Source organism: Mobula birostris, chromosome 27 (genome assembly GCF_030028105.1).
Source record: "Mobula birostris isolate sMobBir1 chromosome 27, sMobBir1.hap1, whole genome shotgun sequence".
NCBI lineage: Eukaryota > Metazoa > Chordata > Chondrichthyes > Myliobatiformes > Myliobatidae > Mobula > Mobula birostris.
Window position 1 is genome coordinate 11,750,813 of NC_092396.1, and position 16,215 is coordinate 11,767,027.

The window sequence follows — 16,215 nt, forward strand, 5'->3', positions numbered from 1 at the left end:
GTCTTGCCTTCTTTATAACTGCATCGATATGTTGGGACCAGGTTAGGTCCTCAGAGATCTGAACACCCAGGAACTTAAAACTGCTCACTCTCTCCACTTCTGATCTCTCTGTGAGGATTGGTATGTGTTCCTTTGTCTTATCCTTCCTGAAGTCCACAATCAGCTCTTCCGTTTTACTGATGTTGAGTGCCAGGTTGTTGTTGTGACACCACTCCACTAGTTGGCATATCTCACTCTTATACGCCCTCTCATCTCCATCTGAGATTCTACCAACAATGGTTGTATCATCAGCAAATTTATAGATGGTATTTGAGCTATGCCTAGCCACACAGTCATGGGTATAGAGCGAGTAGAGCAGTGGGCTAAGCACACACCCCTGAGATGCACCAGTGTTGATCGTCAGCGAGGAGGAGATGTTATCACCAATCCGCACAGATTATGGTCTTCCGGTTAGGAAGTTGAGGACCCAATTGCAGAGCGAGATACAGAGGCCCGGGTTCTGTAACTTCTCAATCAGGATTGTGGGAATGATGGTACTAAATGCTGAACTATAGTCAATGAACAGCATCCTGACATAGGTGTTTGTATTGTCCAGGTGGTCAAAGGCCGTGTGAAGAGCCATTGGGATTGCATCTGCTGTTGACCTATTGTGGCGACAGGCAAATTGCAATGGGCTCAGGTCCTTGCTGAGGCAGTAGTTCAGTCTAGTCATGACCAACCTCTCAAAGCATTTCATCACTGTAGATATGAGTGCTACCGAGTGATAGTCATTAAGGCAGCTCACATTATTCTTCTTAGGCACTGGCATAATTGTTGCCTTTTTGATGCAAGTGGGAATTTACACCCGTAGCAGTTCAAAATGTCTTTGAAAACTCCCACCAGTTGGTTGGCACAGGTTTTCAGAGTCTTACCAGGTACTCCATTGGGACCTTCTGCCTTGTGAGGGTTCAATCTCCTTAAATACAGCCTAACATCGGCTTCTGAGACAGAGATCACAGGGTCATCAGGTGCAGCAGGGATCTTCACTGCTGTAGTTAGTTACGTTGTCCCTTTCAAAGCGGGCATAGAAGGCATTGAGTTCAACTGGTAGTGAAACATTGCTACCATTCATGCTACTGGGCTTTGCTTTGTAGGAAGTAATGTCTTGCAGACCCTGCCAGAGTTGTACATCTGACGTCACCACCAATCTTGTTCAAATTTGTCTCTTCGCCCTTGAAACAGCCCTCCGCATATCATTCCTGGTTTTCTGGTGGAGACCTGGGTCGTCAGACTTGGGTGCCACAGATCTAGCCTTCAGCCACGGCTTTTGGTTTGGGATTGGTTTGTTTTGTGTATGGGAGATTGGAGTTAAAGGAGGGAAGTGAGCAATTTTGAAATAGAAATAGAAATTTTGGAAAATACTTAGCAAGGCATTTTATTTGCAAGTATCTCAGATATATAAATTGAATCCCACTGGACTTGAATACAGTCCTGAAGTAAAAAATGTATCCTGAAGTATTAGTTTATAAGTACAATTGATACCTGTGGAGAAAGAAGCAGAGTAAGTATTTCAGGTGATGATCTATCACCTGGGTTGTGTGGTGGAAGTGAAGATGGAGATCTGTGAATTCTGAAATTAAAATAGAAATCACGCTTAAGTACTCAGCGGTCATGCAGTAACTGTGGAGAATGATACAGAGTTAGCATTTCTGGCCAATGACCTTCATATAGATCATAGAAACATAGAAAATAGGTGCAGGAGTAGGCCATTTGGCCCTTTGAGCCTGCACCGCCATTCAGTATGATCATGGCTGATCATCCAACTCAGAACCCTGTAGCTGCCTTCTCTCCATACCCCCTGATCCCTTTAGCCACAAGGGCCATATCTAACTCCCTCTTAAGTATAGCCAGTGAACTGGCCTCAACTGTTTCCTGTGGCAGAGAATTCCACAGATTCACCACTCTCTGTGTGAAGAAGTTTTTCCTCATCTCGGTCCTAAAAGGCTTCCCCTTTATCCTCAAACTGTGACCCATAGAACATAGAACATACAGTATTCTGCAAAAGTCTTAGGCACATATATATAGCTAAGGCGCCCAAGACTTTTGCACTGTACTGTATTTGTCAACATGGAGTGGAGAGCGAGTTTGTAAACTGGCAGGAGCAAAGGGTGTTGGTAATGGGGAGGGTGGAGCACTGTGGGAGGGGTGTGGGACAACTGGCAGAGGAATGCCAGGAGCTAGGGGGGAGATTGCACGGGTGTAGACACACCCAGGCAATGTTTTTTTATTCCAAACAATTGGTTTATTGATCATTACAGAATGTCTTTCTGCTGCTTCCCACTCCCTCCCCTCTTCCTTCCCCTTTTCCCAACCATGATTCCCCTCTCCCTGACCCCTTCCCACCCTCGGTCCACAATAGAGACCCATATCAGAATCATCACTCACAGATGGAATGAAATTTTATTTTCTTTTGCAACAGCAGTACAGTGCAATACATAAAATTATTACAGTACTGTGCAGAAGTCTATACATTTATGACCAGGCTTACCTGGCTATATATTTATGTGCCTAAGATGTTTGCACAGTACTGTAGAACAGTATAGGCCCTTCTGTAACCTTTTAACCGACTTCAAGATCAATCTTCTAGCTACATAGCTGTCTATTTTTTACACTCGATTCGATGTTGCCCACACTGAGCCCATGAGGAGAGCCATTAATGTGACCTGCACCTTGGTTATCCAAGAGGCTGCTGTTTCCAACGAGTGGACAGTCACAAGGCTGTAGGACTGGACGGCACCCCAGGCCAGGTACACAGGACGTGTGTGGCACAACTGGCAGGTGTGTTTACAGAGATTTTTAATCTCTCCCTCTCCCGGTGTAGAGTGCCCTCCTGCTTCAAAACGTCCACCATTGTTCCTGTACCTAAAAAGACCAAGGTAACATGTCTGAACGACTGGCATCCTGTCACACTCACCTCAATAATAAGCAAATGCTTTGAGAGGCTGGTCAAGGACTACATCTGCAGCATGCTACCACCCACACTGGACCCCTACAATTCGCCTACCAACACAACCGATTGACAGATGACACAATAGCCACAGCCCTACACACCGTACTTACACATCTGGTGAAGAAGGATGCTTATGTGCAAATACTGTTCTTGGACTACAGTTCAGCATTCAACACCATAACTCTGTCCAGGCTTGACAAGAAGCTTAGAGACCTCGGCCTTCAGCCCGTCTTTTGTAGCTGGATCCTGGTCTTCCTGTCAGATCGCTGGCAGGTGGTAAGAGTAGGCTCCCTCACTTCTGCCCCTCTGACTCTCAATGCAGGTGCCCCTCAGGGCTGTGTCCTAAGCCCCCTCCTTTACTTTCTGTATACCCATGACCCTGTTGCCACCCACAGCTCCAATCTGCTAATTAAATCTGCTGACATTACTCTGATTGGCCGAATCTCAAATAATAATGAGGCAGCCTACAGAGAAGAAGTCATCGCCCTGACACAGTGGTGTCAAGAAAACAACCTCTCCTTCAATGTTGCAAGAACAAAGGAGCTGGCTGTGGACTACAGGAGGAGACAGCCTAACAGTCTATTGACATCAGTGGATCTGGGTTTGAGAGGGTGAACAGCTTTAAGTTCCTCAGCACACACATCCCCAAGGATCTCACGTGGTCTGTACACACCGGCTGTGTAGTGAAAAAGGCACAGCAGCACCTCTTTCACCTCAGAATGTTGAAGAAATTTGGTATGGCCTCCCCAGATTCTAAGAACTTTCTATAGGGGCACAACTGAGAGCATCCTGACTGACTGTATCACTGCCTGGTATGGGAACTGTACCTCCCTTAATCGCAGGACTCTGCAGAGAGTGATGCGGACAGTCCAGCGCATCTGTAGATGTGAACTTCCCACTATTCAGGACACTTACAGTGACAGGTGTGTAAAAAGGGCCCGAAGGATCATTGGGGACTCGAGTCACCCCAACCACAAACTGTTCCAGCTGCTACCATTCGGGAAATGGTACCACAGCATAAAAGTCAGGACCAACAGGCTCTGGGACAGCTTCTTCCACCAGGCCATCAGACTGATTAATTCCGCTGACACAATTGTATTTCTATGTTATATTGACTGTCCTGTTGTACATTATTTATTATTAATTACTATAAATTGCACATTGCACATTTTGACGGAGATGTAACATAAAGATTTTTACTCCTCGTGTATATGAAAGATGTAAGTAATAAAGTCAATTCAATTAATTTTTCATTCTACCTCGTGCCTCTCTAGGAGTCTCTAAAATGTCCCTGATGTATCTACTTCTACAACCACCCCTGGAAGTGTGTTCCCTACACTGACAACTCTGTGTAAAAAGCCTACTGCTGACATCCCCCTATACTCTCCTCCAATCACCATAAAATTATGCATCCTCATATTAGCCATTTCCACCCTGGGGAAAAGTCTCAGGCTGTCCACTCAATCTATGCCCCTTATCATCCCGTACACCTCTATCAAGTCACTTTTCATCCTCCTTCGCTCCAAGAGAAAAGCCTTAGCTCACTCAACCTATTCTCATAAAATGCGTTCTCTAATCTGAGCAGCATCCTGGTAAATCTCCTCTACACCCTCTCTAAAGCTTCTACACCCTTCCTATAATGAGGTGACCTGAGCTGAACAGCGTATTCCAAGTGTGGTCTAACTAGGATTTTATAGAAATGCAACATTACCTCGTAGTTCTAGAACTCAATCCTCCGACTAAGGAAGGCCAACACACCATAAGCTTTCCTAACCACCCTATCACTGGCATAGTAATTTTGAAGGATCTGTGCATGTGGACCTCAAGATCCCTCGGTTCCTCCACACTGCTAAGAATCCTGCCGTTAGCCCTGGACTCTGCTTTCAAGTTTGACCTTCCGTTCTGAATCACTTCACACTTCCTGGGTTGAACTCCATCTGCAGGGTCTTGCTCACCACCCACAGGGGCAATTATCTAGTAACTGACCACAACTGGGTGGGATTGTACAAATGGGGCAAACACATGCCTGGGGTATAAATGCAGTTGGGCCTGTCAGATTTGTTCTTAAGTGGCAAATAATTACTTATTACTGCTTCAACTGTACCTACCTCATCAATGGAGATGATGAAAGATCCTCAATAATTTTCTCTCTTCAACAGCACTGTCTGAGCTTTCTTAGTATCCTGATCTGCTGACTATCTGCAGTATTTGCCGTCGGATTTCTAGTATCGGCAATATATTTTTTGATGCAACTTTGAGTTTGGCTACCTCGGGAGGAATGGGTTTCAGCCGAATCTTCTACACGGGGCAGAGATGAGAGTTTAAAAAAAACACACCATTTTGTACAGTTCACAACCCATGTTTTCTCTTGTCTAGCTGTGGTTGCAAATGGGTTAATATTTAACACAGTGGATTTTGGGTGAAATTCGTAGCAACCACTGGTTTCTTAGATGGGAGAAATGAAATTAAATGGATTAATATTTGATGTGATCTTCTCCAGCAGTCTAATTTTAACATAATTGCAGAGATGATGTGATTGATGCCCCATAATATATATTCTGTTTATTCATGCTTCTTAAAAATTGTTTTAATATCTAATTTGCTAATCTGTATTGCATGATAGTATAAATAATGCTTAATTACTGCTAATTAAATTTTAAACAATATGATAAATTTGACTTTTAATAAGCACTAAAGTTCCCAAAGATGTTTTTTGAACTTAATAAACCTAGACGAACAAGGCCTCATTTCTTGTCTGATCTCGGTTCCCGCTGGCCCATGAGTTCAATGTGCGTATCCATCTTTGCAGACTCCAAGAACTTCGGGTACTGCAGGGCTACTCCATCAGTGAGCTGCTTGCTGATCAGAGTAGCTGGACTGGTGTGGGCAGGGGAGCTGGCCGAGGCGTCGAAGGGGCCAGCCAAGGCTGGGATGGTGGAAAAGGAGCCAGCTCGGCTGGGGCCTGGCTTCGCCCCTCGGTGCTGCCCTCCCCTGTTCGAGAGGTGGAATGACCGGCTGGATTGTGTGTATCTGAACACTGCTGGAGTCTCTACTATTGATTGCCGGACATTGTCTCTCAGGGTCTTGGTCTATTTTTTTTTGAGTGAATATGGTTCCTTAAACATGTTACATGTTTTTTTAAATGTTTTCTTTCTATCTTTGAATGCTTTGCAGCTTGGCCCCAGAAGAACGCTGTCTCATTCAGCTGTATCCATGTGTGGCCTAAATGATAATTAAACTTGATTTGAATTGATTTGAGATGCTTCCACCTGCTGATCATAACAGTGTTGGACCGTTTCTCCAAGACGACCCACTTCATTGCTCTTCCTAGACTTCCGTCAGCCGCTGAGGTGGTGGGCCTGGTTCTCCAACATGTGGCTCACCTCTACGGCACTGTGAACGAACTCTCACCAGCTCTCGCCCGGATTCATCGGTCCCTTCCAGATCACCCACCATATCAATCCAATCGCCCTGCAGGATCACACCCAACTTCATTCTGCCTTTGACCACTCAAACCACCTGAGTCTGCACCTCCGGGTCTCGGACGGTGGAAGGCCGTCCAGTTTACACGGTTTGCTGGTTGCTAGGTTCACATCGCCACGGATGTGGAGTGCAGTACCTGGTCGACTGGGAAGGGTAGAGGGGAGGTCTTGGGTGCTATCCAGTTTCACCTTGGATCCATCGCTCATCAATGAGATCCGGGGGTCATCCAGGGCCATTGAGAGCCAGCAGTAGGGGAGGGGCCCTGCTAGGCCTGCTCCAGCTCATAGACTTCACCTGCCGCTCACTCTGGACTCATCACCTGCAGCCTGTTTAACCCCAGTTCACATGCACAGTCCTTGTTCACTCATCGAACCAGCCGGCCTCAACCAGTCTCCTTCACCCGCCCTGCCTAAAACTTCCCTTGTCGCCTGTTGCGTTTAGCTTCCATTCTCACGTGTTTTTGTGGGCCCTCGTCATTTACTATTTTGCGTTCTATTATTAAAGCTATCGTTCGTCGCTAAGTTGGATCTGCTGCTCTGCTTTTAGGCCAAGCTTCCTCTATATCTCCCAACGGAACTGTGTCATTGGCGTCCAAATAAATCAGCGAGGATTTTGTCGCCATGCTTCCGGCGCCAACATAGCGAGCCTTACCTAGCCTGTATCTCTTCGGAATGTGAGGAAAAAACCAGAGCACCCAAAGGAAACAATATGGTCATAGGGAGAATGTACAGACTCCTTCCAGACACTGGTGGGAGTAGACACCCGATTGGTGAAAGCTAGCACTGAATTCTTCAGTGGGCGGGAGGAGAAGATGGCAGCGCGACGCAGCACGCGCAGCTCTCCGGTGAAATGATATCATATTTGTAAGTAGGACGCCGTGCACAATTCTGATTTGATGGGGACAGACATGAGAAGCAGAGGAACATCTGGAGAAATTTCTGAAATGCCCAGTTCGCTGCCACTGCTACTGTGCGATCGAGAATCTCCAGAGGGAAGGCCCCAAAATCCCCAGCTTTGCCTGCTGCTGGCCACCGAGGTTGAGGTTGAAGCGTCCGGCAGAGATGATGCTCGGTACTCGGTGTCGGAGGGCTGATCAGAGCTCGAAGTTTTCAGACAACTCAGAGTCGGACTGTGGTCAGGCATGGCAGGGAGAATTTTCTTCCTTCTCCTGTCTGTGTGAGATGTGGGACTTTCGAGACACTTTGAACTTTTTTACTGTGCCATGGCCTGTTCTTCATCAAGTTATGGTATTGTTGCACTGTTGTAACTATATGTTATAATTATGTGGTTTTTGTTAGTTTTTCAGTCTTGGTCTGTCCTGTGTTTCTGTGATATCACACTGGAGGAATATTGTATCATTTCTTAATGCATGCATTACCAAATGACAATAAAAGAGGACTGCGTGTCCTCATAATCTACATCTAAGCAACATGTGCATGTCCTCACAAGAGTTGTCAGGATGACTCAATACATCTTCAAGCATCATCTCTCAGTGACGGCACTGCTGGTCTCTGACATCTATTGGGCTTGTCTCACCCACACCCCTCACTTGGTCTTAGTATCTTTCCATCAGGACCAAGCTCATTCATATGTGTCACCCCACCATGAGACCCCAGGCAATACTGACATCCACATCTCACAGCCTGTACACACTGCCAGCTATCCAAACATCATGGGCATAACCCTTCCCACCATCGAAGACAACTTCAAAAATTAGTGCCTCAAGATGGCGGCAGCCATTATTAAGGATCCTCACCATCTGGGACATTCTCTCTTCTCATTACTACCTTTGGGGAAGAGGGACAGAAAATTGAAGACACACATTCAACATCTTATTATCAGATCCTTCCCCTCTGCCATCCGATATCTGAACAGTCCAGGAACCCATGAGCAACACCTCATTATTCTGTCCTTCCTACACAATTTATTTATCTTTGTAATTGACAGATTTTTGTGTTTGCTTTGTACTGCTGCTGGAAAACAAACACATTTCATGACATATGTCAGTGATAATAAATCCGATTCTGGCTCTGGCACGTTTCACGACAACAGCGGTTCCCAATCTGGGGTTCACAGACTGTTAATAGTAGGGGTCTATGGCATAAAATGGACCTGCACTATCAGATTGCACTGTATATGTAAGCTACAAAGCTTCCCTTGAATCTGTTGAGGTTTCTCAATAACACCCTCACTGGCTGGAATTCAGTTGCCTTGGTCTGGATCAGCTTGAGGAAGAAAGAGGGATTGGAACTGTTTGCTGAGGTGCAGAAAGCAGCCGCTTAATATTATATACCAATGAAGGGCCTCGACCAAAACGTTTGTTCCTTTCCATTGATGTTGCCTGACTTGTTGAGTTTGTCCAACATTCTGTATGTGATGTGCTTAAGTTCAAAGTTCAAAATGAATGTATTATTAAAGTTTGTATATATCACCATATGCAGTACTGTGCAAGTCTTAGGCACACATAAAAATATCCATAAAGTGAAGCTGCTTTCAAAAATAATGAAATGAAAAGTTTCTTAATATCAAAAAAATTACTATACAGAACAGTAAACAGTAAAGTACTAAATCAAATCACCCTTTGCCTTTTAAACTGCATCAATTTTCTTAGGTTCACTGTTGTCCAGTTTTATAAGAAAATTGGCTGGTAGGTAGTTCCAAGCACCATGGAGAACTTGCCACAGTGCTTCTGCAGACTTTGGCTGTTTCACTTGCTTCTGTCTCTCCAGGTAATTCTAGACAGCCTGGATGATGTTGAGATCAGGGCTCAGTGGAGGCCATACCACCTGAAACCATGTAAAAAATCTAGGACGCTGAAGGCTTTTGCACAGTACTGTACTGCCTTGAGATTCATTTACATGCAGGCCTTCCCAGTAGAACAATGAAATACGACAGACTCAATGTGAAACTACACACAGAGACTGACAACCAACCAACGTGCAAAAGATGAGCTGTGCAGATACACTAAAAATACAGTAAAGAAAGAAAGGAAGGAAGGAAGCTGAGAATGTGAGTTGTAGACTCCTTGAAAGTGAGTCCATAGGTTATGAGTGAGTCCTGATGAAGGGTCTCGGCCCGAAACGTCGACTATACCTCGTCCTATAGATGCTGCCTGGCCTGCTGCGTTCACCAGCAACTTTGATGTGTGTTGCTTGAAATTCCAGCATCTGCAGAATTCCTCGTGTTTCCATAGGCTATGGGATTGGTTCGGGGTTGAGTGATGTTGGCGAATGATGTTGGCAGCAGCAAGAACAGAGTTTGGCCTGGACAAGGACAGGTGGGGATCTGTCCTTGATATGGATGCTGCTTTCTTGAGATAGCGCTCCTTGTAGCTGTGCCTAATGGTGCAGAGGGCTTCTCATGTGATGAACTGGGCCATTTCCATTATATTTTGTAGACTTTTCTGTGAAATATTAGGATTGCAAGTTCTTTCAGTTCTACCAAGACTGAAGAAAGAAGCAAATACTCACCCAACAAGCAGTATCAATGAAGGGAAAAAGAGGTTTTCGTTTATCCATCATATCCTTTTGGTGACAAAAATGAAGCATTTCTGATTTCACATTTGATATGGTTACCAGCTCCTTAAAATTCTGTAAGGGTGAATATAACAAGTTAAAAAAGATCTTTGCCGCAGGAAAATTTTTATTTCTTCATTTTAATTAGTTCATTTTCAACAAATAGGGGAATTTAAAATAAATAGAAACATCTTGTGTGCATTATTTTAAACTGTTTGATTAGCACCTTTTTAGCATTCAACCATTATTTAAATTAGTTTGTTCCCAATATATTGCTGAAGGTATTGATCAACGCACATTACAAAATTAAAGAGCTGATCTGAAGCCTTTGAAGATGGAGAGTCACACTTAATGGCTTTCATTGATAGCACAAAACAGAAGGAAACTCTTCATAGGAATTTTAATGATATCAATGTTTAATGCAGTATTCACAAAATATTTATCATTTTCCCACTACTTAAAGATCTGGCTTCGCTTAAAAGTGACTGTAAAAGTACATCTTGTGCTAATGTCTCTATTTATTTCATTTAATCCTATTTAACAAATTTGTTTGGCAATTAAAGTGAATGAGAAGGTAATTCTCAACAAATTGAGTGATGGCAAAGCAACAGCAACCCATTTTACATGAAGCCAACGGAATGAAAACGAAGAGTAACATGAATCTGAGTGTGTCTTCCCTGAGCACCACAGTCACAATCTGAGTTTGTGGTACTGTTTATCAGAAAGATAGAAATCTGATACAAAGGCAGAAAATGCTGTAAACACACAACAGGTCAGGCAGCATCTGCTAACTCATCCGAATTAACATTTCAGGTCCAAGGCTCTTCATTAATGTTAATCGGAATTAGGTTCAATATCACTGGCATATCTCGTGAAATTTGTTGTTATGCAGCAGCAAGATGTTGCAATACATAATAATAAATACGTGAATTATAGTAATAAGTAAATAAATAGCGCAAAATGAGAGGGAAAATAGTAGTTTGGTAGGGTTCTTGGGTTTAATGTCCATCCAGAAATCATATGGCAGAGGGGAAGAAGCTGTTCCTGAATCACTGAGTGTGTGCCTTCAGGCTTCTGTACCTCCTTCCTGATGGTAGAAATGAGAAGAGGGCATGTCCCCTGGGTGATGAATACTGCTCCGGAACCTGGGCCTTAGCACTCAGATCTGCAGCTGGATCTTCAACTTCCTCACAGGCAGGACCCAGGCTGTAAAAATAGGGGACAAGCTCTCCTCTACAATCACTCTGAGCACCGGTGCCCCACAAGGCTGTGTACTCAGCCCCCTGCTGTACTCACTGTACACCCATGATTGTGTAGTCAAGTTTCCATCGAACTCAATATATAAGTTTGCTGATGACACCACAATTGTAGGCCGTATCTCGGGTACTGATGAGTTTGAGTACAGGGAGGAAATTAAGAACCTGGTGGCATGGTGCGAAGACAATAACCTATCCCTCAACGTCAGCAAGACGAAGGAATTGGTTGTTGACTTCAGAAGGAGTAGCGGACTGCACGACCCCATTTACATTGGTGGTGCGCAAGTGGAACAGGTCAAAAGCTTTAAGTTCCTTGGGGTCAATATCATAAATGATGTGATTTGGTCCAACCAAGCAGAGTCCCGCCAAGAAGGCCCACCAGCGCCTTTACTTCCTGAGAAAGCTAAAGAAATTTGGCCTGTCCCCTAAAACCCTCACTAATTTTTATAGATGCACCGTAGAAAGCATTCTTCTAGGGTGCATCACAACCTGGTATGGAAGTTGTCCTGTCCAAGACCGGAAGAAGCTGCAGAAGATCATGAACACAGCCCAGCACATCACACAAACCAATCTTCAGTCCATGGACTCACTTTACACCGCACGCTGTCGGAGCAGTGCTGCCAGGATAATCAAGCACACGACCCACCCAGCCAACACACTTTTCGTCCCTCTTCCCTCCGGGAGAAGGCTCAGGAGCTTGAAGACTCGTACGGCCAGATTTGGGAACAGCTTCTTTCCAACTGTGAAAAGACTGCTGAACAGATCCTGACCTGGGACTGGGCTGTACCCTACAAATATTTGAACCTGCCTCTCGGTTTTTTTGCACTACCTTACTTTCCCTTTTCTATTTTCTATTTATGATTTATAATTTAAATTTTTAATATTTACTATCGATTTGTACTCCAGGGAGCGCGAAGTGCAGAATCAAACATCACTGTGATGATTGTACGTTCTAGTATCAATTGTTTGGCAACAATAAAGTATAAAGTACTCCAGATGCGGCCTAACCACAGTTTTATAAAGTTTGAACATAATCTTTTGACTTTTGAAATCCATGGGAGTTTTGTGTGGTGTGGGACAAGGTTTGCCGTCCTATCTAAATCAGTTCTAATTTGATTAGTATTGCTTTAGTACCAATCTGCAATCTATTTGCAAAAAAGCACAAAATATTCTGGGTAAATTTAATTATTCACAATCCCAGGTGCAAACTCGAATGGGCATATGGCCAGCACTACTGACATGAGAGGGAAATTGTGCTTTAAGAATTAAAAATCACAGGAAGAGGGAAGATATGTAAGGAAGCATTAACAGATACCTTACACCATTGATAAATTTGCTGAGCAATTGGGGATAAAGGAAATTTTGAAGAGAATGGACTGGAATTTAGTGCACAACGTATACCATTATCGCTTTGTCAAAACTTCTCTCAGCGGGAATTCGGGACAGAGAAAGGGGTCACAGACTTGAACGTAACTTGTGGTTGAAGAGTGGAGTTGTTAATTCGGGAAGGCATAAGCACAAGAGATTCTGCTGGCGTGCGAGCTCCAAACGAACACACACAAAATGCTGGGTGAACTCAGCAGCTCAGGCAGCATCTGTGGAGAGGAATAATCAAAGCCCAAAGTACGTCTATTATCAAAGTACGTATACTTTATACAACCTTGACATTCACCTCCTTACAGGGAGCTACAAACCAAAGAAACCCAATAGAACATGTTAAATCAAAAGAAAGCTGTCAAACATCTAATGCTGTTTGAGAAAAAAAAACAAATCATGCAAGCAATAAAAGTAAGCAAGTAGCATTCAGAACTGAAGCTCACAAAGCCAGGCATCTCTGCAGCCGACGCAGAAGTCGCAGGTCACAGCTTCAGTTCAGCGCAGAGATGATTAAACATTGTGGAGCAGTGAGCTGAACCAGTCTGTCCCTTGTCTCTAGCCCTGACACCCTGACGATTTCAACCTGGTCCAAACCTCGGGTCGTTTCTTGCTCTCAGGTCTGGGCCCTGCTGTCAAGAGTAAATGTTTCAGTGCTGTTTTGGCTCAAGTTTCAGTCCTGATGAAGGGTCTTGACTGAAATATTGACTGTCTGTTCTTCTCCGTAGACGCTGCCTGAGCTACTGACATCTTCCAGCATTTTGTGTGTATAATTCAGGGAAGTATATGCTTTGACTGAATCAGAATTCATCTGTTATACTGCATAGAAGTTAAGGAAGCTGTGACAGCTGTTGCTTAAGTTAAGACCATATTTCAAATCCTGCCAGTAATGTTTACAGCCAATGTTATTTGTCATATATATTAATGATCTGGATCATGGGGTGGTAAATTGGATTAGTAAGTATGCGGGTGATACTAAGATAGGTGGAGTTGTGGATAATGAAGTAGGTTTTCAAAGCTTGCAGAGAGATTCAGGCCAGCTAGAAGAGTGGGCTGAAAGATGGCAGATGGAGTTTAAATGTGAGGTGCTACATTTTGGTAGGACTAATCAAAATAGGACATACATGGTAAATGGTAGGGCATTGAAGAATGCAGTAGAACAGAGGGATCTAGGAATAATGATGCATAGTTCCCTGAAGGTGGAATCTCATGTGGATAGGGTGGTGAAGAAAGCTTTTGGTATGCTGGCCTTTATAAATCAGAGCATTGAGTATAGGAGTTGGGATGTAATGTTGAAATTGTACAAGGCATTGGTAAGGCCAAATCTGGAGTACTGTATACAGTTCTGGTCACTGAATTATAGGAAAGATGTCAACAAAACTGAAAGAGTACAGAGAAGATTTACTAGAATGTTACCTGGGTTTCATCTCCTAAGTTACAGAGAAAGGTTGAACAAGTTAGGTCTTTATTCTTTGGAGCATAGAAGGTTGAGTGGGGACTTGATAGAGGTATTTAAAATTATGAGGGGGATAGATAGAGTTGATGTGGATAGGCTTTTTCCATTGAGAGTGGGGAAGATTCAAACAAAAGGACATGAGTTGAGAGTTAAAGGGCAAAAGTTTAGGGGTAACATGAGGGAGAACTTCTTTACTCAGAGAGTGGTAGCTGTGTGGAAGGAGCTTCCAGCAGAAGTGGTTGAGGCAGGTTCGATATTGCCATTTAAAGTTAAATTGGATAGGTATGTAGACAGGAAAGGAATGGAGGGTTATGGGCTGAGTGCAGGTCGGTGGAACTAGGTGAGAGTAAGAGTTCGGCATGGACTAGAAGGACCAAGATGGCCTGTTTCCGTGCTGTAATTGTTATATGGTTATAAGAGTTGAAAGAACCATGCCAGGTTGCCAGCTGGCAGAATGATTCTCAATGCTGACTTGCTGAGGAGATACACACACACACACCCACAAAATGCTGGAGGATCTCAGAACATCAGGCAGCATCCACGGAAATGAGACGTTTCGGGCTGAGACCCTTCATCAGGACTGAGCAGGTGTTTCGTTCCTTTGACCCAGAGATGTACTACAACCGATGGAGATATAAAAGCACATGCTTTGCACAATGTACAAGGGTGTTCTTACATTCTTGGTGGGGCTTGGAAGGGCTCCATACTCAGTGGACTTCACTGACCAAATTCTCTCAATGGTTGATTTTATAAGCAGTACAAGATAGAACCGCCTGATCAAAATGAGACCCAAATTTAATTTGTACTGAATATTAAACAAAGGAGATTCTGCCGACGCTGGACATCCAGAGCAACAGGCACGAAATGCTGGAGGAACACAGCAGGTCGGCAGCATCTAAGGAAAGGAAAAAGCAGTCCATGTTTCAAGTTGAGACCCTTCATCGGGACTGAATTAGCTGAGATGCATCAAAATGGCTTAAGGATTGTTTCCTGGGTTAGAAAGAAGGAACAAATGAACCAGGGGAGACACTCCGACAATTCTTTGACGTGTGGGAGTGAGTTGAGGAATGGATAACGTTGCTGTCTAGATCCCTGGAGCTCTGCTCATGAACTCAGTTTTACCAGCGTGACTTACTGGCAATAACATGCTGAGTGGACCTCCTGTGGTGAGGAGAGGGGGCATGATGAGGTCATAGATTACGGTTAAAAGGTGAAACGGTGCTTAAGGGAAACATGAAGGGTTCCTTCTCACCACTCAGCAGGAGCTGCCAGTGTGGAACGAGCTGCCAGCGGAAGTGGTGAATGCTAGCTCGAATGCAACATTTAAAATCAGCTTGGATAAGGATGTGGATGCGGAGGGGAAGGAGTATGGAGAACTCTGGTCTAGAGGCAGATCAATGGGACTAGGCAGAATGATAATTTGGCTAGATGGGCCAAAATTCCAGAAAACTTGGCGCTTCCTAAAAGAGCAAATGTTAATGATGGTAAAATGAAAGGGGTGACCAGAAAGGCTGCAGCAGTAGAGTATACTGGCCAATATTTCTTATGGTTCATTCTTCCCTTCAGATTGTGTATCTGACCAGCAGTATGTAAAACAGTCTATTATGTGTCCAAGACTTTTGCACAGCACTGTATATAAACAGTAAGTAAGCAGTACAAAAGTAAAGGCATCCGTTAGTCTCGTGAGACCATGGATCTGCGCCTGGAAATTCTTCACCCTCCAGGGCGCAGGCCTGGGCAAGGTTGTATGGAAGACCAGCAGTTACCCATGCTGCAAGACTCCCCTCTCCACGACGCCAATGTTGTCCAAGGGATGGGCATTAGGACCCATACAGCTTGGCACCAGTGTCGTCACAGAGCAATGTGTGATTAAGTGCCTTGCTCAAGGACACAACACGTTCCCTCGGCTGGCGCTCGAACTCACGACCTTTAGGTCACTAGTCCAATGCCTTAACCACTTGGCCACGTGCCCATACAAAAATGGTGAACTAGTGTTCGTGGGTAGATTGTTCAGAAATCTCATGGCAGAGGGGAAGGAACTATTCCTGAAATGCTGAATGGGTACCTGTACCTCCTCATTGACAGTAGGAAGGGGAAGAGATCACATCCTGGGTGATGGGGGTCCTTAAGTATGGACGCTGC